The sequence below is a fragment of the Vidua macroura genome, chromosome 23 (assembly GCF_024509145.1).
Source record: "Vidua macroura isolate BioBank_ID:100142 chromosome 23, ASM2450914v1, whole genome shotgun sequence".
NCBI lineage: Eukaryota > Metazoa > Chordata > Aves > Passeriformes > Viduidae > Vidua > Vidua macroura.
The window spans coordinates 6179600-6204973 of NC_071593.1; the positions used below are offsets into that span (position 1 = coordinate 6179600).

At 40.5% G+C, this 25374-nt stretch overlaps 1 protein-coding gene and 1 long non-coding RNA gene across 4 annotated transcripts in view; one reads left to right on the forward strand and one right to left on the reverse strand.

Moving 5' to 3' along the window:
* Positions 1-419: 419 nt before the first annotated feature.
* LOC128818236 (uncharacterized) lies at positions 420-4482 on the reverse strand. The gene is made up of 4 exons (XR_008440422.1): positions 4219-4482; positions 3573-3666; positions 1956-1994; positions 420-808 (listed from the first exon to the last, which is right to left on the reverse strand). It is a non-coding gene; the product is annotated as an uncharacterized LOC128818236 (long non-coding RNA).
* A 353-nt stretch (positions 4483-4835) lies between these two features.
* Positions 4836-25374, forward strand: part of GNB1 (G protein subunit beta 1) — a 34849-nt gene continuing 14310 nt past the window's right edge. For all 3 annotated transcript variants that reach the window (XM_053997368.1, XM_053997369.1, XM_053997370.1), the window contains exons 1-2: positions 4836-5149; positions 23196-23247. The gene's annotated coding sequence lies outside the window, so the exon portion shown is untranslated. The remainder of the gene's footprint in view (positions 5150-23195; positions 23248-25374) is intronic.

Here is a 25374-nt window from a genome sequence, read left to right on the forward strand (position 1 = left end):
GTCTCTCAACAATTCTGAATTAACTGTCCTTGAACCCCTTTCACACAGAACCCATCCTGACCCTCACCATAAGAATGGAATTCAGGAATTCCATGACTCTATCAGTGATAAACTCAGCTGTATGGACTTTGCTATTTGACATGAAGACTCTCAGAACCAGTTCTCCTTACCTTAAAATCTTGTCAATTATATTCTCTGCAGACTAACACAGTTTTGCTAATTTTATGCCATGTTCTCAGAAGTGTTTAAAATAACTCTTTTGTTCCATAATAATAGGGAAACTGAAAGAAACTGTGAGAATGCAGAATGTAACTAAGGAGACTGAGCTACTCCTACTTTTTGCTCTGCCTGGCCCCACTGAGGATTTCTATTCAGTTTGCTTTTACTTATTTATTTTCTCTAATGAATGATCTTGATATTCTGCTACCTGGGTCCTTCCTCAGAAGGCAGCAGTGGTGATTGTCATCCAGTTGTTAAAGAAGTGGCAAATAACAGCAGGTTGGAACAGCTCTGAGTAAGGTTTTAAAAAATAAAACAATGGTAAAAAAAAAGAGTTCTGAATAGACTCAGGATTGAAGCACAGCTGAAGTTTAGACATTGTATAAGCTTCCTTTAATTTTGGTGCAATGTCAGGAGAAATGAGAGTTCTGCTTTTCTTTAGGGACCAAATGGAGAACTTCAAACTAATTCAAAATCACGTGAGTGTCTCCTTGGCTCTCTCCAGAGTTCATAGAATGCACTCTGCAGCCATCAAAGGATACAAAGGCAGACAAAATGTTACGGGATGGGAAACGGAATTTCTGGAATTCTGGAATATGAGGTGGAGTTTTGAGTCAGTCTATTAAAAACACTCATCTGAGGTAACAAAGAAAGGAGGCAAAACATAATTATTTATTACTTCAGCAGTATTCTTATACTGTCTGAGGAGCTTTGCCATTTTGAGAAATGCTGATTTTTTAGCCTTTTGTAGAAAGCATAATTTATACCTGTTTGGTGACAGTTATTCAGGAATATCTTGATTTACCATAAGAATCATGCAATATTTTCAGTCAGGTAACACCATGTAAATTTTGATTATAACAATGGTATTTGTATGCAAAAATTAATTACTTTAAGAAGTGAAACTGCCCAAAGCTTCACCTAACTCAGGATGCTCCCTACAAAGGGGTTAATGTCAGCTGATTGAGAAAAAGGTGCAAGAAATTTTGCAATGGAGAACTATGGAGCAACCTTTCTACAGAGAGGTTTTCTGTAGCTCTAACTCAGGACCAAAACTGTAGCCTCAAAGTGGACTAATAAAAAACCCATTAAAATTGGTTTTATTAATTATCTATACCAGATCTTCAAGTATTCACAGGTATTTTCAGCTAAACTTTTAGTTATAAACAATATTTTTGCAGTGTGTAGAAACAGATGAACTTATGTCTGGAAAGTCCACTTAAATCTGGTGATTTGCACATTCATCCACTGAACAGTGCAAACTATGACAGTTCGTGGATCTGTGTGAAAAATTAGGATTAAAAATGAAGAAGAAATTAAAAAAAAACAAAGAAAATGCCTGTGCAGCAGCTTCCAGCACAGGACTATATGAGGACAGAAGAACAAACCACCTTGTTGCACACAGCAATGTGGGATTCTTTCTGCCAGGTTTTAAAATGCAGCAAAACTGATTTGTCCAGTGAGATTTCCAAACCAAACCAAAGCCCACCCAGCCCACCTGGAACAACCTCCCCTCTGTAAAGAACCATTCCCAAGCCTCAGGATCCCTCCCCACGATAGCAGTGTAACTGTGCATCAATCAAACTTCTCACTGGAGAATAAGATGCAATTAAGTCACTGGATGAGAAACAGGAATTATTGCAACAGTTGTATTTTTACAAAAGAATAGGTGTGGTGAAAGCATTGGCTGTGTGTAAATGTGTTATAAACACTTCTGACTGATCCAGTTTCCTTACCCAAATTCCATGGATTTGAAGACATGGCAGAGCACAGACCTGTGGACAGAAATTCCCTTTAGCTCTCATGAAACAGAGAATGCATAAAAATTAGAATGCAAGAAAAAAAAAATAGAGATTCCTAGGAGAGGATAAGATCTGAATGTGTATTTTATTTAAAAAAAAAATCATGTTTAGTTATTAGAATTGCACCACTGGTAGAAAGCATGTAAGAGAAATCTAAGGAGGAAAAGCAGTATCTGTATGATAAGAATGTGCAATGGGAATGAATAAAAGCATGCATTAGTTTAAAATGATATCATTTATAATTATGTAATTTATGATATAATCCACACTGCAACTGTTCTAGTCCAATAACAAAATCTCAATGCAGCTATTTTCTCAAAGAAGCAAAATGTGATTTACTATTTGCTATCAATCTCAGAATGTTATTTTTGTTCACTACACAGATTTTTTTTTGTATGATCCAGTGCTAGCTGAAAATTTTCCACAAAATCTCATAAGATTGAGAATTTTTCCTTTGTAAAACAAGCACTTTTTAAAAAAATCTTTTATGTATAGTACCTTTTCTGCCTAATGTATTAAGTGGTCATTCTTTTCCACATAAATGGGGTATTCCCATAAGGGTATTTTAATCTCTGCTAAGCCTAAAAGCAATCTCTAACTAATTTTTTTTTTTTTTTTAAAAACCAACATGCAACTTGCCTACTATAAATCTCACTTAGATTTAATGACTAAAATATTGTGTGTAACTGCTTTTGAAATCTGTAAGCAACTTTGCAAATATCTAATAAACTTGTGGTGTTTCTTAAGCACTTAGATTTAATCAGTATTTTCCAGATGGGGATGCTGGATGAATCTCTAGCCTCAAGAACACTGACATCCCCATCTGCATACAATGTGGTTCCACAGATTTTAACAGGATAATTCCTGTCCACATTTCAGGGGTGGAACAGAAATTTCCCCATGGTTACTGGAAAGAATATTAGCAATTTGGGACAGTAATTCAAGAATAATTTATTTTAATTTCACTAAATTTCTTATTTTGTTATTCGTAAATCTCAAGGTGATGAATTAAAGCTTTAGTGCATCACAAAAGTTATTTTAAAACAAACATTTGATCATCATAAATCAAAGGCTTAACCACACCAGGATCTAATAGTTTTTCATAACAGACAACCTGAATAATGGCCAATCCACTTTCCTACAGTTTAAATGGCAAACCTGCTCTTTCTTTTACTAATTAAAGGTAACCACACCTCCCTTCAGAAGGCACGACAGAAGGAGCACTGGTTTAAATTCTAGGGAAGCAAGAATCTACTAGGGGAAGAGTTTGCAGAAGAAGTATTGGCCTCATTAACCTTTTTTTGGTTGTTTTTTGTTGTGTTTGTGAGGTTTTTGTGTGTTGTGGGGTCTTTTGTTTATTACAGTGTATTCGTGCTGGATAGGTTTTAATTGAAAATCGGCTATAATGCTGTGGGTTGTTTTACTATAAACCTATTTTGGTTGCTAAGTAATCTCACATTTTAGCAAGGTATAAACAAATATTGGGAAAAAAACCCCAGATTTAGATCTGTGATAGGAGGAAAAGTGACGCAATACTGTATCTCTACTTACTTTTCAATATTAGTTAAGGTTTCAGTATGAGTTCTGGTGGGAAATTATTCCATTTTGATAACATCTCTCCTGCCTGATTTACGTGAGGTCCCATCTGCAACACAGAAATTGCAAATGTAATGCTTCCTTATTATTTTTTCCCTACTTTCTCTTTCATGCAAACCCTTCCAGAACAGTGATAGAGGCTGTGAGGAGAATATTAAAGGAATGCTCTGGAAACCTTGGCTGTGTGAGTACCTTTATAAGCAAAGCTGGAAAAAAAGAAGTTCTAAGCTACAGAATTGCTATTTGTCAAGTTCCTGAGGGAAAGATCACAGAATCACAGATTTGTGAGGGTTGGAAGGGCTCTCTGGAGATCACCCTGGCCAAGGCACAGTCACCTGGAGCAGATGAAATAGGAATAGTGTCGAGGTGGGTTTGGGATGGCTCCAGAATGGGAGACTCCATGCCCAGCTGCTCCCGGCCACCCTCATGGAAAGAAGCTCTTCCTCATGCTGAGGAGGAACTTCTGCTTTAGTTTACAGTCATTGCTCCTCGTCCTGTCGCTGGGCACCGCTGAGGAGTCTGGCACCATCCCTTGACACCCCTTGGAGATATTTTTATTCATTAACGAGCTCCCTCCTCAGTCTTCCCTTCCCAGACTAACCAGGCCCAGCTCCCGCAGTCTCTCCTCACACGAGGGTATGAAAATATTTATTGCTTGCCAGCCTCTTGTGAGCAGCATTTAAGGCCTGTGGCCTTTCCCGCTCGGCAGCCCGGAGCACTCCCATTTAACGTGGTGTGGAGGCTCTGCCTCCCCCAGCCCTTAACTTAAACACCATTTGCGGGTTCAGTTTCGTGTCTTTTTGTTCCCATCCGGCTCTTGCAGACTTGTTTTTGGCCTGCAGGGCCGGCGGGGCGGCCGCGATCCCCCCGCACGCCGCCCGCCCTCGCCCTTTGTTCGCTGAGGGGAGGGAGCGCGCGGGAGCGCGGGCGGGAGGCGGGAAGCGCGCGGCCGCCGCCAGCGTACGGGGCCGAAGGGCGTTGCCCGCGCGGGAGCGCGCACCGCGAGGCTCCCGGGAGCGCGCACCGCCCGCCCTCCCTCCCGGCCGCGCTGGGCGGGTGCCCGGTGGAGGCGGCGGAGCCTCCGGTGAGGCTCGCGGCGGCCGGGGCGGCGGAGCCTCCGGTGAGGTTCGGCGGGGAGCGGCGGGGCTGCGCGGGGCGGCGGGCCGGGGCGGGGTGGGAGCCGAGCCGGGGTTTCCCGGGCGGGCAGCACGGGCGGGGCGGAGGTAGGAGGGGAAGGAGGGAGGTTCGCCGCGCCCAGGCTGCCGCTGCCCGATGGCTGCGGGGAGCTGAGCGGGCTGAGGAGGAGTCGAGACCCAGCGACACCCCCTCCCCCGCGGATCCCTCCTTCCCCGCTCGGCTCTGCCGCCTTCCCCGGGACCCGCCGGGCGCATCGCGGGCGGCTCCCCCGCTCCTCCTCCGCCGCCTCCTCCTCCTCCTCCGCCCCCCTTCCCTCCCCAGGCCGGCGGGACGCGGGCAGGACCGCGGGCGGCGGACGGACCGGCCCGGTTCATGAGCAGCGGCCGGGAGGGCAGGTAACCGTGTGAGGGGTGCGGGGAGGGCGGGGGTCCCTCAGAACGCGTTTCCCGCCCGCCGAGCCCCGGCCGGCCCCACCCCGGGGCCATCTTCCCTCAGCTCCCCCTCAGCCCCGCTCCTTCCCCTCCCCCGCGCTTCCTCCTCCCTGCCGCACTTCTCCTTTCCCTCTCCTTTCCTCCCTCGTCCTCCCCTTCCGCCGCCGCACCGGGGGCCCCCCGGGCCGCCGCCTCCTCATCGCCCCCGTTCTCGGCGACCCTCGGTATGGCGGGGTTGGAAATAGCCCCCCTCCCCCGCGCTTCCCACCTCCTCGGGGCTCCAGCTTCCCCTAAAAAAGAAGTGTGTTTGTAGCTGGAGGAGGAGGGGAAAAAGGTGGGGGTGGGACTGATTCCCTCTCGAAGGCTTCCAGGCGAAAAGGGAGGAGACCTCGGATCTTGCGGGGTTCCATTTTTAATTATAATTACGCTGTAGTGGTCTCTGCTAGACGCTCTTGGGGTCTTGTCTTAAGCCACAAAAGGCGAGTTCCCGAGCGATCCAGCCGGCAGAGGGAATATTTGGAGAGAGATTCGAAGGGGAAAAAAAAAAAAAAAAAAAAAAAAAAAAAAAGCAAGCAATGGTGTGGCTGCTGTAATGGTGGAAAACTGATTAAGAGGAGCCGGGGGTGAGACAAACAGGGTAAGGCTGCTTCCAGCACCCCCGGCCAGCCGAGGGCTCGCAGATGGGGCTCATGCTGGGTGTGCTGGGCGAGGGAGGGGTAGGGAAGGTTTTGTTCTCGTTAGAACCGGAACCGAGGATGGATTCAAACCGCATATTTGTTCCCCCATGTATTACGGTGCTGCATATTTTTGTGTGCCCGTAGCAGCGATAACGAAGATCATGGAGGGTGTTTGCTACAATAGAAAGATGGAGTTTTCTCCTTGGAAATGTTTAAAATATTGCTTAAATTCTGAGCTTTTTATCGAAAGGATTTCAGTATTATTTTATCCGTGCAAGGCATATTGAACGTGTAGGGTTTTTAATCCTACAGCTTTGTAGGGAACGAGGATGTGTAAAGCCTTGCATGTAAATATAAAAGAGATGAGGCGTTTTATTAACAAAAAAATCTTGTCTAGAAGAAAATCAGAATGATGTAGAGGTTGTTGTAAGATGTCAATTTATCATTCCTGAAGATGATCTGAAATTTTAACGAATGTGATATTTCATTATTCCCTAACAAAGTCATGGCTGGAACTCGTTTTAAACCAGGCATCCTTTCTAGGATGTGCCGACTGCCACGTTATTATGTATTGTCTCCACAGGAGGAAATAGGAGGAAAGCACTGTAAATGTAAGGCTTAAGTGATTATTGAAACAGCTTTTGAGAATAGTTGGCTCAACTTGGGGAGGCGATTTAAGACTGAAAAATTAAACGTTTTGCTGCTGTAGGATATCTGCACCTAATCGTGAGACATTTATCCCATATTTTAAGCTGATCTGGACACGAGGATGTGAATCAAGACAAAATGCTGCTGATGTGTATGTGAAATACGTGTGGGGAAACGAAGATGATATGTTAATACCTAAATCCGTTCCTAAATGTGATAGATCAGAGTTTATTTCTCTCCCTTGTGCTTGAGGAGAGGAGAAGGAGAAGGGGTGATAATAGTGTAGTTGTTTTGGTGGCTGCAGATTAGCCAGGGTGTCTGTTTGATTTTCTTTTTGCTGTGAATGAATGGATCTCTCTGTGCCTGGGCCCAGTAGCTGCAACAAGATGGCGTTTGCAGCAAGGCAGCTCTCATTTTTCAACTCCTCCTCACCCCAGCTTTGCCAAACTAGATCTTATTTCGTAATTGTGTTTTAGATTTACTTTCTCATTCTCTTTGCTTTCTTCTGTTCTGGGGTGGGGGTAGGAGGAGCGTTTGGAAGATTGCTGTGAGAAATCTGTGGGTTTTTTTTTTTTTTCTTAATTTTTGTGAGCTCTTCCAGATAGGAACCAGGTGGGAGGAGTAAATAGTTTTATTGAAATGTTCACATAGGCTCTTAACTGAATAAGGGGGTGACACAATTTTCGTTTTTACCTTGCAGTGCCTGCTTAACACCACCAAAATGTCCCTGGCTTTTATTAAGCCTGTTGCTAAAACCCAGTTTTTAATCATAGAGCACAGGTACACAAAGGCTGCTTTGGGTCTCTGCTGGCCAGGTAATCCTCAGATCAGAGCATGTGCAGACAGGTGTCTTTCTGTGACACAAGAGTCTCCTGTCTGCTTCGGAACACTCACAATTTGTGGAGGGTTTAAGGCTGCTGCTGACCCAGAATTACTGCCATCCTCTGGATAACTGTTCTTTTAATGGGCAAGAATAAGAAAGGCTTGGGGGGGTGTTAAAACAGCTCTGTGTCTGAGTAGCCTGTTTCAGAACAACACTGCAAATTTCTAAAGCCTTTTACTTGTGGTTTTTAGTATCTTTTGAAAAAAATGGACTTTAGATTTGTAACTCCTGTGATATTTCACTGTACTGCCAAACACCTTAACTTTGGTAGCCTAAATAAAATAGCTTGGTTAATATTTGATATACTGGACTCAGGCTTAAAACAATACACTTCCCAGCAAGAAAAATAAGAAATGCTTGTTATGTCTCCTGTATTCAAGTGACCTCCAAACCTTTGATATTATCAAACATTTTACTACTGTTTATCTATTACTCAATGTATAATCAGTTGTTTGTTAGTTTATTGTAGTAACCCAGCTGTAGCTCATGCAGAAGGAAGCTGGGAACAGCAGAGCTCATTTTCAGTTGAGCCTTGCAGTGCTGGTGTTTTTCTTAATTTAAAAAAAAAAAAAAAATCCTGAAATTAGCAGAGTGCATTTTACTCCTGGTGTTTCAAGAACATTTTTTTTAAATTAAGAATACTGCCCAATAAACTGTTAGTTCCATTGACGTTGATGTCCTGTTAAACCTTAAATTACTTGTGCAATTTTTTTGTTACTACTACTTTGGCCCTTTAGTACAGGATCAGAAAGGAGCAGAGTGAAGTGAGATTCTGTTTTGGGTAAGATAAATTACATTTATCCTTGTTGAGTCCTTGCAGCTGCTAAGTCAGTACGTAGCAGGCATCCTAGCATGAAATCTTTGACAACATGGTAAATTAAAATTCCACAGGAAATCTTAGCAGTACAGTTTTTTAAATCACCTCCGTGCCTCATGGAAGTGTGGAGATGCTGTATTTGGACTTAATGAGAATTCTTGTGTAAGTAATCAATGAAGTTCTGTATTATCAGGGAGTGGATAGAATTTTGTGTAGCATTATTCTTAATACCATCCCAGAAGAAACCCTCCACAGCTATTAAAAATTTTAAAGCTTGAACCATTAAACTAGTTTACTTAGAATAAGAAAACCCTTCAACTAATGCAATTCCAAGGCCCTTTAATTCTAGTAGAAATATATATTGTGTTTGTAGGATGCCTTTTCCTGAAATGAAGCAAGATGTTGGCTGCACTGTGTAACTTCCTGGTGCTTTGGAGGCTTCGATTTGGTCATGTGGAAAAACAACTAAACTGCTTCTTCTTAAATAGTAACTTAGTTATGATTTCTCAATCCCTGTGAAACCAGATGCCAATTCATCTGAAACCCCTGTTGTTTTTGTAGATTCCTACCAGGCCTGGAGCTGTGGTTGGGGATGTTAAGCAAGTTTTGGGTTCAGCTGCTTTTGTAGTTACTGCAATAAAAAAATTGGAGTTGTTTGCGCTCTGTGAAACCAGCAGTAGATTTGTCTCCTCTACGCCGGGCTCAGCTCATGTTCTAGGCACTGAATTGGATTAAATTCTTACTGTCCATGGATTTTGGCTCTCAGCATTAGTGGATTGGTAATTGATATTCTCAATTTTAATATCCAGTTTTAGCCATATGGCACACCGTATTGTCTCAGCAATTGCATTTAGCGCTGCTTTGTTATGAGCAAGTTGAAATGGGAAATTGGGCATTCCAGTTGTTGAATTGCCCTTAGGTGAGTTGTCCTTGGAGTCTCTAATGCCTGTGGTCATGGCAGAATTTTAGATGTGGTCTTTTTTTTTTTTAACATGATTTTACTGGTTATGTGGCCAAAAAAAAAAAAAAAAAAAAAAGATAACCTTGAAAGCAGCTTGCTTGCATTAATGAAATGTTGCTTAAGCATGTGACTGAAGATAAAGTGGACATTTTTTGAAGGGAGTCTCTTGGTTGCTTCAAGTGCAGACTGAAAATGAAAAGAATACATACTCCATTCAAAATGTTTTTTTTCTCCCCACTGATGAAGTTGGAACCAGTATTAGCCAAGGTCATGATAAAAAACAAAAATACCCCCAAGCCCCTATGTTTCTATTTAACATAGTGTCTCAATTTATTGTTTCTTCACAGGGTGTCCAGTGTGCTGGGGATTTTGTGAGTGTGGATTTGTTTTTCACCAAACAGAAATATATGCAGAATCCATAGATACTTGAGCCAACTGGTAGTTGAGCAGAACATTAAGAGGTTTTTAAAAGCTTTGAGCTGGCTATGAGCAGTACCTTTGCTTGAGATGCCAAAATAATCAACGTAAATTACTGTGCAAGGCTTCCTAGTACAAAAATTTGGACACTCCAAGATAGGTTTTTAGGCAGAATACTGCATTTTTATTAAAATAGTAGAGGATTTCTGAGTAGAGAGAAAGGAGATGGTTAGTCTTGGAATAGAAATACACACTTAAAAATAATTTTGTGAACATAAAAATCAGATCTTCTTGGCCTCTATTTTTTTTAACAGCTGACCTTCTAAAATGAGTTGTTTGCAATTAATATCTTGTAAGAGTATTCATTTGTATTAAACACAAATGAATTAACATATGAATGTGTTAATACTTGTCCACTGCATTTATTGGAGAGGTGTAGAATATGTTATGATTTGTTATTCTCTTGAAATATAATGGAATATTTCTGTCTGTCTGGAGGGTTTGAGTGTACTGGTTACAGGGGGTGATGTTTCCCTTGCCCGGTATATTCTTAGAAATGCAGGAATTTTCTGTCTTGAACCCAGCTAGGGAGTACTGACAATATTCATGGGTGCCATCTGGAAGCAGCCAAGATGTGGTGTCTCTTGCTATGTATATCTTACTCTGAGTTTTAGTGGGGGTGCTGGAATTAGATGCCTACATGGGAATTTTTTTTTATGTGTTAGCCAAAAAAAAATACTTTTTTGGGGACATTATGGAAGTGTAATTTGTAAGGAGCCGTGGAAATAATAACTTGTAAATTCTCTGCAGGATTTTCAGCGCTGGCCTAAAGTGGCAGAAAATAGGGATGTGTCCAGGTGTCCCACATTGACCTGGTTATTGGTGTTTGGGGGTGGACACAGCAATAAGGCCTTGAGAAAGCAGTTAAAAAGCAAATGTTGAGATACTGCTGGATTTAAGTCTTGTTAAAATCCAATAAAGTAACTCCAGCAGGTTTAAAATTGGAATCCATTGGAAGGCATTGCAGACATTTGGAAGACCTGGATTAATGAATATATTTCCTCTGTCAGATATTCCGTGGTAATTAAGAATTGTTGAAAACAAGGTATTTTTGTCATGAAGGGAAGACCTACAGGTATTTCTGCATTTGATGGGACTGAAGGGTTAAAATTTGATCTTCCTATGCTGTGTCTGTTTTGGAATCCTAATAATGGATAAATGAAAATGAGGCTGAAGACTTGAGGGAGGTGATCTGAGGGAGCCTAAAGGAAACAAGCTGTAAGGTAGCTCTGTAATTGAAGGTGGTAAAGATAGGCTAAATCTTAGAGTTATTTTCATAGATCATATTTAGAACTTGATGAGGGAAAAATTAGTAGCATATAATACGGTGAAGGGAAAGAGGCTGATTAAAAACCTAGCTGCCATTTTCATGGGGAATGTAATTCATTTCTGTAAGTAGTTTGCCTGAAAATGCTTCATTAAAAATAAGTATATTAATTTGAGGAGGTAGAATATCAGCTTGTCAAATCACTGCAATTTCTAAAGGTTCTCTCTTTAGATGAGAAATACATACTAGATGTTATAAGGATTAATTGAATTGTATATACTTAAATATTTTTTTCTGTGTGTTCCTACCTTGATCTGAAGAAGGTTTGCCTACAATTCCATGCCAGTTATGTTTATCATGTTTTTTTCAGATGAGAATATTTTTGATGTCTTCTTGAAAACTGCAGTAATGCCTGCCAGCACTCCCCAAAAAAAGAAAATATTAATTATCTGTAATTAGATAGATTAGATAATTTTTTGTAGCTTTATGTAACGTGGTCCTATATTCAAAGCTATGTATAGATTTTTGTCACTATTTTAAGCTTGTTCCTTTTTTTCCCTCAGCAAAGGGGAAAAAAAAAAAAAGTAAAACCAAAATACTTCTCTCTGGAAACTCAGAGCTCCATCCAAACTCCTGCATGCTGTGTATGAAAGTAGGTTTAGGGAATATTTTATCAGTTCAGGTATCAGTGCTGATTTGGCTCATCCTCATGACAAAATCAAGCTGTTCTGGGGATGAGGGAATAAAGAAGAAATTTCAAGGCTTTCTGTATGACTGAGACAGGCAGCTGTGGGTGTTGGCCTTCACTGACAGGAAGGGGATGCCTTGTCTTCTGTTACAGTAACCTTAATTACAGCAGCTGATGCCAGTTATTTTCTTTCTTAAAGAAAAAGAGTTTCTGCTGAACTGTTACAGGTGAGCTGTTCACTCTGTACATCTCGATTTTCTTACTGCATTTCTGACTTTTTTTTGCCTGGCTTGGGTTAGGTGGAAGGAACCATCTTAAAAGTCTTCTCGGGCACATGAGCTTTGTGTTTATCCTGCCATTTCAGGATTTACTAAAATCTGTCAATAAATAGTGGTTATCTAAAATTACTTGTAAAACCACGAAGTAATTTGACAAGCTGAGTGGGTTTTGTTTTATTTTTGTGAAACATTAAAATTTCCAACACTGATCTGACAGAAGAATCTTTAATTGTGAGCCTCAAAACTGGAGTTTAACGTGCATGGATACAGAAATACACATGCCCAGTATTAGTGGAGGGTTCCTTACTGTAAAGACTTTCTCACTGGCACATCTGTGCTAACATGGAATATTTTCCCAGATTTCTTTTCCTGGGGGTGACTGGGCAGGATGTTGAGCTTACAGATGTTGTTGGAGATCACATGTCCTGTCTAGATGTGCCTTGCAAGCTTGGGGTGTTGCTGCTCTTCTGTAGTCTATAGGAAACATGGCTTTATTCTGGAACTGGAGAAATTAAGTCTCTTAAATCACACAAAACACTTTGTAATCAGTCTAACTGTTTGGAGTTTTGTAGGTATTTGAGGGATTTACCAAAAAAAATGAGGGATACAAGGTGGGTCAAAGCTCCAAGGTAAAACCATACAGAAGATGGTAGAGATGTGTCTTTTTTGTTGATGCAGAGATCTTGGAAGTCAATGCTTGGTTATCCTCAGTAGTAACATTTGTAAGGCCAGGCAGAAACATTCACTGTGTCGACAGCACTGATCACAAGTCCTGTCCCTGAACTTACTTCTTAGTTTGAAATATGTGCAATACTGATATTTTCTAGTAAGATCTTGGTGGTGAAACCCAGTGCAGAAAGTCTGGTTTAGTCATATGTGTGAAGTTCTGTCGTGTTTAACTTTATTTAAATTATATTTGAGCTGATACATGTTGGTTAACACCAAGTGGTTCAAGGTATGTGTTGAACATAGCAATGTTTGAATCTCAAAATAAAAAAGTAAACTTAGGTTTCAATATCTAAAATCTAAAAAAATAGTTATAACTGCATGATACAAAACTTGCTACATTTTACATTTACAGTAAATGACATTACAGAGCTAAACAGAGCAGGCCTACGCCTGCCTCAAGATGCTGAGAAGAAATCTGTTTATGGTCCTCTTGCATTTTATCATTCTGGTTCCCAAAACTCTGGTGGGTTTTGTTGTTTTTCACATAGCCTAACAAATGTGTTGGGAGGTTGGTGTGGTAATTTTCTCTGTTTGTCTAGAAAAACAAAGTAGATGTGATAGTCTGCTGAAATCTTTGGTGCTTGAAATAAGCTGATACTGTACCAATTGAGGAGCTGCCTTTGTTGGAACATATGTTTGATATTCCTGTTGCACGTTCTCTGTGAAGTGGCAGGACTCTGAAGACAGGCTGCTGTCTGTGTAACAAAGGTGGTGGCTGTACAAAGATCAGAACAGGCTGCTTGATGCTCATGGCAGTTCACTTGTGCTGCAGGTTACCAAGTCCTGCATTTCACTGCAGCTGTCAGATATTATCTGGCCAGTGCCTGAAGACTCACTGTGCAAGTTCCTCGCTGAAAATGCTGGGTAGTACTCACAGAAAATAGGACTGAACAAGAACCATTTATTAATGTGTTTAAATCTTGACAAAGTAGTGGGGTCTTCAAAAGGTGCCTGAGATGTTGGGGAAGTAGATTTCTGTATGTGGAAACTGAAATATCATAGACACTTTGGACAATGAGGTCAAATTGGTTGGTTTGACATAAATTCTTCCTTTCTAGCTCTGGGCAGTAGATGAAGTTTCAGGAAGTACTGAAGTTCAGCATTTCAGGAAGTGCTGTGGTTTATCCTCCTGAGTCGCTCTCTGCTGCTCTAGGGTGGGGGAGCTTGTGCAGAGCTTGCTCTGGGGCTGGAAGCTCTGGGCACAGCAGTCATGGGTGGGAGCACTCATGGGGAGTTCCAAACAAGCGCCCAGTGCTCATCCCGTGGGGCTGTGCTGAGGCTCCAGGGTCAGGGCAGAACTTCAGGAGCTCCAGGGCTCAACCAACCTACCTGGCTGCTGGTTTGGCACCACTTTGCAGGTGTTTTTTTTTTTTTCCATGAAATAGGTGGAGTTGTCTTCTGATGTTTTCAGTTTTGTTTTTCTCAGTTAATTCCCTGGTGTTACTTTTTTTTTTTTTTCTATTTATCATGTTTTCCTCTATATTTTGATCACCTAACAAGACAGATACCATCTCTGGGAATGCAAGTGATACTTAAAGATTAACAGCAGAAGTTTTCAGAGAGTTAATGCAGATCCCTTGGGAAGAGGAATGTCCAAGGGTGAAAGCAAGTATTTCCTGCTGTACCTTTGTGCTTTCTGCTGTGATACTGGCCCTGGGCTGTGCTCTCCTATCAGCACTGAGCATTGTTGCCTTGTGTGTTCCCAAACACCACTTCTCAGTCTAATGGATTCAAGGTCTCTTGTGTTACTCGACTTTTCAGGCTCAGCCTTGCTTTTCTTGTTCTTCTGTACCTTATTTTGTACAAACAGTACGTATCAAAATACAGCAATTGGGAGAAATCAATGAGCTACTCAGGACATAAATCATTGCTCTCAAAACTAATGGGGCTGCTTGCACACTGATTAAAGATGGGCATGTTGATTTTGGGGTGATTTTGGGGCTAGAGAATGAAGTGTTGCTCAGTCTATTTTGGGTGAAAAGATTTGAGAAATGCCATATTTTAATCTCTGCTGAATATCTTTTATCTGCTGTATGCATATATTTATTTCATTGATGTTTAAGGTCCACTGAAATGCTTCTTATCTTCAGACTGGTGCTGGAAAGCAGCTGTTTTTCATGGTATAGCTAAACCTATTCTAACAGGGCTCTGTTAATCTCTTACTGAAGATCACTGTGCTGTTTGAACACTAAATTCTTATTTCAGTGAGTTGAATGTATTCTGTTTTTTAGCTGGGGCTTGGATAAAGATCTTTTACATGGTTGTAAAGAACGAATATTTTGCTTTTAGCTGATCTCTGAGGCTTTGTACAGTCTGTGTAGCAGAGGCACAAAGGAGCAGATGGTTTGTTCCAATGTCTTAACTCCCCTATTTTTGTTGGGGCAGATGTGACAGCAGCTGTGGTGAGAAGGTAGTTATCAACTCACGTCCAGCCTGCCTTGAAGATGGAGTTACTTTTGTTGCTTCTGTTGGATTTTTCTTCTTATTATTTTTACTTCATGAAAGCTTAATACAGTAAAAGCTTGCTTGCTCTTTCAGTGGTTCTAAGGCAGAGCAGGAAGAAGAATCCCTGGTTTCTGAAGTGCTCTCTCAGGATTTTGCTGGCAGCAAAAGGCATTTTGGGTGCAACTCTTGATCCGTATGGAGAAGCACAATTGAGGTTTGATGGAATATGGATTGTCTTGCTGCTCCTGGAAACACAATGTGTTTCTCATTAGTGTTTCTCATTAGTGTTCTGAGGGCCTTGGTGCAGTGAGACATGGCAGCATGTGAGCTGCTCAGATCAGGGAAATGCTTCTCAGAAGCAAAGTTGGCCGTAAAAGATCGCTTTAGATCTGTAAAGGCCTCCTTTAGATCGAGTAGAGATATGCCAATATGATTGGCTCTTCATCCGTGTTTTTTAATGGATTTACTTTTAAGGATGTAAAAAGTAGGGTAGCTAAGTGTAGCTTTCTGGAAGTTGGTTGTATTTTTTAAAAGGGTGTAGACAGGAAGCAGTTGATTCTCCTTTGACTCAGTTGACTCTTTATTAGCTGGCATATGTAGAACAAAATGGATGATTCAGCTCCTGTTGATAAAATAGCAGAGCTAAAATGTATGGAAATACAAAACACAATAATGGGGATTTCTGCTGATTTTCTGTGCTTATGCAGGCATAGAGTCTTCCTGATTTATTTTTTGTGTTAGTATTTTTCATGTCTATTCCGCAATTTTTGTTTCTGGGAGCTTTTTTTGGTGTTGTAAATAAGTGATCACATAACCCATTTCCTCCTCTAATGTAATAAATATTGTAGTGAAGATCTTAATGTACCTGCTGATGTCACTGTGATGGTAATATCTGAACCAGCACATGATTTTTAACAAGGTGAAGATCATTCCAAGACAGATGTGTTGGCAAGCAGAGCTGAGAGAAATCCCATCCAGGCTTTTGGAACCCACTTGTTCTTTTACACTTTAATTCCTGACAGTGCAGCTGATCCACTTGATGGATTTCATTGTAATCTTTAGGATTTTGGTAAAGGAGGTGCCTCTGGCAGGTTTTGCATCTCCCCATTCATTAATTTGCCTGGGAGTTCAGTGCAGTGTGATCCAGTCACATGCTGGGCTCTCCTCAGCACCTACTGGGAAATATTTGGGGAGAGCTTGAGCAGAACATCATCCTGATGGAGAAATCCATCAATCTTCGTGAGGACTTCTGAGCATTTTTAAATCACAGAAAATGAACTGAAGACTGCTTGAAAATTGGCTTACCCAGAAGTGACTTTTAAAAGACAATATTTGGATACTTAATGGGAATTCTCAATAATTATGTTTCTTAAAAGGATTGCAATTTACTATAAGCATGTTCTTAAAGTGTGGATTAAAAACTTGGTTTGATACATGAATAAACATGGTTTTAATATCGACTTCCATTAAAAAGAAACAACTATATGAATTTAGGCATGTAAAGTGTTTTCATTTGCTGTGTAATGATTCTGTCACCCTGGGACACTGTGAACTTCTCCTACAGCTGTGTGCTTCCATTTCTGGCTTCTAGGAGAAAATGTTCTCTGTATAGCTTGGATTGTGAACTACCCCAAACCTATAGATTCAGCTGACAGACATGAGAGATCACACATTATATCAAAAGATAATATCCTGATACCGTGGCATTACTTGGTAATATCACAGGGATATTGCAGTCTTACTTTAGTTATTAATTATTAAAGCAAGACTGCAATATTCCTGTGCTGCATGTGCTCTGCCCTGCTTAGGTAAACACAGATTCTGGTGGCTTTGCAAATGAAGTGAAAATAGCAGTAAAAAGTGGAGGTTCATGATAAAAGAGTAGAAGGAAGCAATGAAAAATGACAGTTGAAGTAAGAAACAACTGTTCAGTTACTGTAAGGCTCTGCAGATAGAAGCATCTAGTAATAAATGCTTAGTCATTTCTCTGTTGGTTAATTAATAGTAATATATTCTCCTTCAGTGCTGCATGTGTTTTGTTTGTCAGGCTGAAGGGAGATGTCTGGTAGTATGTGACAGCAAAATTGCTTGGGTTTGGATAAGGGGATACTTCAGCAAATGACAATTTTCAGTGACATTTTTGATAAATGTAGCTAGAAATTGATGCATAAGCAGATTCTAAGTTTTTACTCTGGTTTTAGGGTTTTTACATTCTTTTTAAATGGTAAGATCAGGGAGGAAACAGTAAAAACCATCACTGACTAGTTGGATAAAATTGAGGTTATCTATAAATGTGTTGCTCTTCAGAAGGACTAACTGCATAGAGATAAATTTGAATAAAATCTAGAATACTGGCTTATTGTGATTTAACAACTTTGTTGAAAACTTACACTAAATACCAGTAATTTTTGTTCTTAGAATAAGTTAACTTTCCATGCCTGCTTCTTATCAGGAAGTGTAAAAATGCTCTTAAATGGGAATTTCTTTGAGAGGAAGACAGAAAATATATAGTTAGGAAATGTTTGGGCTTGGGTCACTAAAGTACCAAGAGTTATTAATATTCGTGAACTACTTCAAAGATCTCTTAAGACCCTTCTTTTTAAAAAGTGTTATTTTAAGCATTTGGCTTTAGGCATCTGTTAAACTTGTAATATCAGTTCTTTTAGTTTTTTACAGAATTTCTCTGCTGTACCTAGAATATTAAAAGTATTTTTTTTTTATAATGCACATGGCTTCCAGATGCATTTAGAAAGGATTAATGAAGTGACCTGTTACAGTCCAGATTTTTATGCTTAAATATTACATCAGTATGATTCTTTTTTTAAATGTAGGTCATGGGATTAACATCAGGAAATGTGAGTATTTTGGCAACATGGGATTGTGTCTGCCATGAAGACAGCTGGAGTTTGTGCAGTGGTGGTGGCAGGAGGAGACACGGAACACTTCACATCAGAGCTGTTTATTGCAGTCGTGTGTCCTGCCATGATCTTAGCATTGTTGTCTGCTTGTTAGGCTGCTATTTTGAGAAAGTGGTAAACTATCCAAAAGGTTGATTTTCAAGTACTTGTTAAACAGAGGGAGGGATGACTCCTTGAAAAATCGAGGCATGCAAGCAAGAGCTGCTGGATTATGGATGATTAGCATTTTGGTGGCTTTCAGTAGGTGTTGTGTTGTGTTACTGTGTGGTAACAACCTCTGGCATATTGGGGAATTGGAACACTGAAGTTTAACTTTTATGGTGAATTATTCATATTCTGTAGCAGTTTTGGAGGAGACAAAAATGCTCTGTTCCTCTGAGACAGTGGTTCCAATTTGGGACTTTGAATGTGAAAGTGCCTTGCTGAATTTGGGTTTTGCAAGGTCTTTCAAGGTTTCCAGATTTGTTAATATTTTGTTTCTTCCCTCAATTTTTTGAAATAAAAGCTTAATTTTTTTTTTTTCTGAATAGTAGCAGCTATTTCTGGTGGATGGGTTTGTTCAGGGATTTTTGTTATTTTTGTGGGGGTTTGGATTCTGAAGTGCCAAATTGAAGTGGTGAGGCACTTGTGAATTGCCTCAGTGCCTCACTGAAGGCAGTTTGGTGGATTGGAGGCTGTTCCACGTAGGTTTGTTCTCCTGCTTTTTCCTTTTAGATGTGCTGTTTTGTGTGAATGAGGTTAAAGGATGAAGGAATGTGGCCAGAACTTTGCAAGGACCCTAGAACTGACCTTTATTCTTTAGCCAACAATTTTCCTGTGTTCTGTGCAGTGAGGAAAATTTTTTTTATTCATAATGGGATCTTAGATCCCTTGAGCTGAGTAGAAAAAGCTCACACATTTCTTCAGGAGGAAAGCATTTCTGGAGTTCTTCTACTTGAAACAAAACACACAAAAGCTCTAAAACTCTCAGCATCAGTGACTCTAGAAGTGGAACCTATCATTCCATACTGAGCTATAGGTAATAGTGAAGCACTGATGAAATCAGGTTGTTGAGTTGCAGCTATTTTTAGCTTGTGTAATTATCATTTTAGTCACACACTACATTGAAAATGGAAATTTGTGAGCTCTCCAGCCAGCCAACGTGGCTGCTGCAAGATGAGCATTAACACTGATCGACCTGATGCTTGTTTTGTGTGTACTTCCCACTAATATATGGAAAAATGTCTACTGAGCACAGCAACTGCTTCAGCTGGGAACTTGGCAATTCTTCAGCACAAGAAGCAGCCAATACCTCCCACAGAAACATTCAGCTGTGCTGGCCTTGCACGACACAAGTGCTTTCAGGAAGTTTTCGAAGGAGTTGTACAATCTCCTGTTGTCCCTACCAGGGTGAGCTCTTTGGCAAACCTGTTAGGAAGGTACTGCTTGCTTTTCAGACTTTGTGTGCTGGGAAATTACAGACGTGGCAGATGGTTCCCAGAAAGGAGACTTCAAATAAAGGAGGAGTTGTATCCTTTTGCTCCAGCGTATTTAGATTTATGAATTTGTAATTATTATTTTATACTTCTCTAGGTTGTACTTCAAAGCTGCCCTTGGAGGAGGGGACAGCAAAGACTTGGATTTCTGGACTTCAGCTCTGCACTCTCCAAGGAAATTCTGAGCTGGAATTAACTAACTCTTGGAGGGACACATGCAGATCCTGAAACATCCTTTGAGTTTCCAGCTGTCTGCTAGAGCACTTAATGCTGATGGTTAGGACCAAGTCATTAAACTGAGGATGGGATTTTTTGGAGAGTTTTTTGTATCCAGAACAATCTTGAAAGTTTAAATTTGAGACTTAATTACTGTTGCCTGGTGGCACATTGGAATTTCACGATGCTGGCAGTGATTTGGCAAGGTGGTGTAATCTCTTGGGCATCTAGCTACTGTTCTGTGATAATAATCAGCTATGTAGACTGTAAGAAATGATTTTAATAAACTGACTTGCAGTTGCTGTTGCACAGCCATTATCTCTGCCTCGTAGGTGATACATTACAGTGGTGATGATGTTGGGTAAGAGCAGGAATTAGGAACTGCCTGGCTCCATCCAGCCATCCCTGCTGGCTCAGGGGTGCTCTTCACAGGGGCGCAGAGCAGCAGAGAAACTTCACTTGAAATTGCTGGTTTATCTTCACAGTGATACTGAGGTTTGCTAGTAGATTTTTGGATAGTTTGAGGGTTTTTTTTGTTTTTTTTTCTTCCCCTCCAGTAAAGTTATTTTTGTTTGAGTGCCTTGAATAAAACAACCCTGTGTGCCACTCTTACAGGAGGATGTGTTATGCAAGATATTTTTAAGATTCGTGTGGTATAATGGTTTTGAAAATCAGTTTTTACTAGTGTTGGTTGAGATCCATGTTAAACTGTGCTGATAAAGCCACTCAAATACCCATGTATACATTGATTACTGAACACATCTCCCAGCTTCTCCATGTTCTTACAGCAAGGATAACTGCTGGGAGTCCTGGGCAAACCTCACCCCAGGGTTTGAGCCAGATCCTCAGTATCTTCTCTGATGCCTGGCCCCACATCATTGTGCATGAATTGCTGGTGTGTTTTAAATACAAGAATGCCTTTGCAGCGATTCAGATATTTAGCCTTGGCATCTAGTCAATGTGTGTGTAAAGCAGTCTTGAGAAGGTTGGAATTACATCCAGAATATTTGGGTTTTAAGTCTCTTATTGAATCCATAGGTCAAGAGAAAAACATGTTTATCTGGTTAATGGCTTTGGAGAGAGTACAGTGAGTGTGTTTAATCTGCTTAGGAAGTTGCTTCATTTTGGAGGGTTATTCAGATTTCCTAGGATGTGAAAATATTTCAAAATGCTTTCCATACTCTTCCAAGTTCTTTTCCTTCCTTTTCTTCCCTGCTTTCCCCAGCCTCATGAGAAAAGTTGGTGTCTTCTGCAGAAATCTCCTTCATATGTAGACTTGTACCTTGACTATGCTGGAGTTGAGATAAATTTTATGCTGGGTTGTCAGCTCAGAGTAACTGATAAAAAGGATAAAGAAGAAGAAAAAAGAATATTGGGCTAGCAGCAGTCAGTGAGGGAAGCTTTACCCAGAAATGATGAAGCTTTTGACTTGTGAGTTACTTTATTCTTTTTTAGCCCAAATGACTGCGCTGGTTCTTCACTTGGAGCAGGAGGCTGTGGGCATGTGGGGACACTGGGAACACCAGCCCTGTGTGGGGCTGGCTCTCCTCCAGGTGCTTTGGTGTGATGGTTTAACCACTTGAACCATGCTCCGAGTGTTCTGTGGAACTTTTTGTTCTCTGCTGTTTTTGAAACTCCAGTTTTTGGTGTCAAGGACCTGCAGCTCTGGGCTCAGCAGGGCTGTCAGGGCAGCCTGTGGAGCTCCTTACAAGAACTCTTTACTGAGCCAGTGCTGCGGTGCAGGGAATGAACTGGCCTCTAATTTTCATGTTGCTTTTACCAGGCTACATTTTAACTAAAAATGGAAGCTTGTGGCAATGCAGATCTTTTTTTTTTCATGAGTAGCTTGTCTGCTTTTGTCCTTAAATGAGCTCCCATCTTTAAGGTAGAATTGAAAATATCTCTGTTGCCAGGACTGCGTTCTGCGAGCATCGCAGGGTGCTTTCAGCATCCTCAAGTAGAAACTTAACCCTTTGAAAAATAAACTCAACTTTTGTGGAAAAGTTTGCTGTTATGCTTCCTTCCTCTTCTTTCAGGCTGGTTAAAGTGGCTTTTTTTTGTTTTGTTTTTGTTTTTCTTTTTTGCAGAAGGCATATGAAATCTGCAACACCTCTCCTGCATTAATGAGGGTGCAGCACAGGACAATAATGGTGTGTGTTTTGGCCTTTGCTGTTGTGTATTCTGTGTGCTGTTAGTGCGCCAGCATAAATTTACTTGTTTACATTTCAGGTAATTCTTTCAGAATTTCATTAGATTTCATTATCTCTGTAGTGGGGGCAATTTTTTTTCCTATCAAGACTTCTGAAAGTTGACTGGAGTTGCTCTGTTTTCAGAACTTAAAATGGTCATGTCATGTTTTTGTGTCTGGGGAGTGGAGTTTGGCCTCTAAGTGTGAGTTACTGTTTATGTCCCAAAGTGTTTTGTTCTGGCAGTACCAAACAAACTGCTTACACTGTGACAGTTTCATAATCATAGTATTAAAATGTTTATCTATAAATGAGCTTGGGTGAGGATGATCCATATCCTAAGTAGCTTAACCTCCATACCAGACACTGAAGTGGTTTGTAAATTCTCTTGCTAGTAGTGAACTGTAAAATCAGAAACACACATTTTATGTGAGATTTCGGTTGGGAGTGTGTGGAGTTTTAGGCTGGCTTTCTGATTTAAGGTCATTTTGCTTCAGTACCTTCTTGCTTTGTGCTCAGAATAATCTCAGCTGTCCTGATGCAGCGGCTTTGAACACTGAGGGGTCCCCTGGCATCACCCCCAGCCCTTGTCTTGGTGTATGACAGAGCCAGATCCAGGTGTTTGGGATGTAGAAGTGGTTGTCAGTGTTCCACATCTTGGGGTGAACTGAAACACTGCTTTGTGCTGCCAGGGGAAAAAACTGTTCCACAATTTCTTACATTTTTCCCCTTGCTTCAAAGCCAGTTTGTAAAACCAGTGCAGTCCAGACTGTGAGTGTGTGAGTTACTGAATGTGTCAATTCTTTTGTACTTTCTGATATCATTAGTGATTTAAAGTTGTAACTCTTCCAGAAGAGCGATGTGCTCTCACTTGAGCTCATTAGTAGGAGGTTTATGTAACTTCTTCTAATAAAATAGATATAATGATATTTAACTGTGCTTAGAAGGCAAATGTAGCTCAGGGGCAGGTTTGAGCAGAAATAATTCCAGTGTGTTGAAAATGCTGATTTGGGATGGGGGGGCACTTTGTAGTACAGTGAAAATGGTGTGAGTGAGACTGTATTTTCTTCTAATCCTAAATTCTCTAATAGCATGGACTTCTCTGTCAGTAGGGCAGGAGAATGATCTCAGGATTGCAAGATTTTTTTGGGAAAAGAAGGTCAAAATGAGCTTTTGACACAAACTCGTCTTTCGGTTGTGTTACAGTAAATAAAACTGTGCCCATTTGCTAACAGAAATAGTCTGCACTTTGATAGTAGTTTAATTTCTGTTAGATCTGTTGAGAAATCCATGCTCTTTTGTGGTAATTACATTAATTGTGGTTTTGGTGTCCTTTTTTTTCCAGAATTTACATGTTTGACAGCAGAAGTTGGCTTTCTACTGTAGTGAGAAAAAATGTAAGTAGAGGGAAAAAAAAGATTTTTTTTTTTCCTAGTCCTTGAGAAACATCCTATTTTTAAAAAGTGGCTAATTCAGATTTTTGGCTGTTAATCTGTGCAAGCCTAAAGTATGTGTTTTCTCCTTCAGCATGTGTATTCTTGTGTCAACAGGAAGGATTTTAAAATGGCCAGGAAACCTGCTAAATAATAGATGTTAGTGCCTGCCTTCTGTCAGAGAGGGAACTGGCAAAGCAGAGGGAGACCACAGATGAAACTGTTTCATCTCAGTGGGGCAGGGAACTGTAATAAATAAAATGATGAGAATAGTCATTCTCTCATGAATGAAAAATTACTTCTCCACCATGTTTGACAAAAGAAGGCCAAATTTCTTTTGAGCAAAGTGGCTCTTGTCAGAATGTTCTTTTCAACATGTCAGTGTTATTTAAACAGAACCTAAAAGTTTCAGAGTTTATATTCTGTGTAATTGTAATTATTACTATTGTTCTTGGAGCAGTAAAATCTTCATTACCTTCCAGACCTTAACTTGAATGTCTGTGAGGAACATTGCTAATTGCTGTGTTAAATCTGATCTTTTCAGTTACTGGATATTTACCTGTTTTTCAAAAGGCAGGCAGCAGGCTTTATTCCTGTGCCCCTATCTCCCTCTGGATCTAAGGGAATCCTGAATTTTTTCTTCAGTTTAAGTTCCTATAAATGAGAGAAAGAACACCTCAAATTTGTTCCACAAGCAATACTGATCTCACTGGATTTCCCACAGAATAAAAGAGAAACAAGAAATCCATCTCTGCTCCTGAAAACAAAAAGAACCCTCAGCTTTTCAAAGCCAGTGTGACGTCAGCTCACTGTAACTAACAGAGAGTTGTGGATAATTCCTTTGTCATTGTGAAAATGTCCAAGCTGCTGTGCATGTTGCTAATAGGATTTGTGGTATCTGCTAGATTAGCACAGCTTCATTTAATCAGATGACCTGCTCTGGGACTGTCTGCTGGCCATGCTGGGAGCTCCTTGTTAAGGCTGGAGAGTTTGGGCTCTGGTTTTGCAAATATTTTTTGCTTTTCATCCACGTTGGAGTGATGGGTATTGGCAGGGAAGAGGTTGAGGGAACAAATGCCAGCCTGTTCATGGGAGAAAAGGGATTTGCTAAACCTCCTTAGAAAGTTACTGTGCTTGAGTAAAACATGAACAATTTAGCTTTAAACCCTCTGTGTTACCAGGCTTTGCATCCACAGTGGCTTGCTGGGATTATCTTAGGCTGTGGTAGTAGTCATGTCTGCTAAAAATACCTTGTGGCAAGCAAAGTTTGACCAGCAAGGGATAGAAATTCGAAATATTTGACTTAATGATAGCTGTGATTTCAAACGTGGAGTTTTTTCTTTTAATCTGTAAGAGGTTATTCTCAGGACAAAGAGAGAGTGGAAGACTCCATCCTTTTTTTTTTTTTTTAATAGGAATGGTGTAATAAAATTAAATAAAGAAATTTTTAGTAAGCATTGCTTCATTGCTGTTACCAGCAGAGGAATTTCAGAGAGGAATAATACTTAACAATGGAATATATGCATCAGGCTACAAATAAATGTGAGGGTGTTAATGATACTTTGGTTTCAGTAACTGGGTTTAATTGGATACACAGTTTGAGCTGTGGAAAGGACACTGGAGTTGTTACAATGAAATGAGTGAATTTGAGTTCTTCCTCAGCCTTTGAATTTTTCTGTCACCATTTTCTGAGCAGTGAGCGAATAATTCTTTACATCTTTAAATAAGACTTAGTCCACTGGGATCATGAGTATATCTCCATTTACAGGAAGCACATGGAGGTTCTGTAAGGCTTCCTGCAGTTGAAAGATTTAGTGCAGAGCTGTTGGACACACAACTGACTGGACATACATAACTCTCCTTTTACACAGGAACACAGCTCGTGTTAGGGAGGGTCAGGGAAAAGCAAACCCTGAGCTGTTCCTTTGACATAAATGATGTGATAAATCCTTTTGACACAGCTGAATTGTGAAGTTTTGTGGGATGTGGAAAGTAACAAATCAGGCAAAGTCAGTTGATGATCCTGTGTGGGAAACAGAGGAACAAAGTGACTCTTCCATGGGTACCTTGTCAGAAATGAGAGACTTGGGT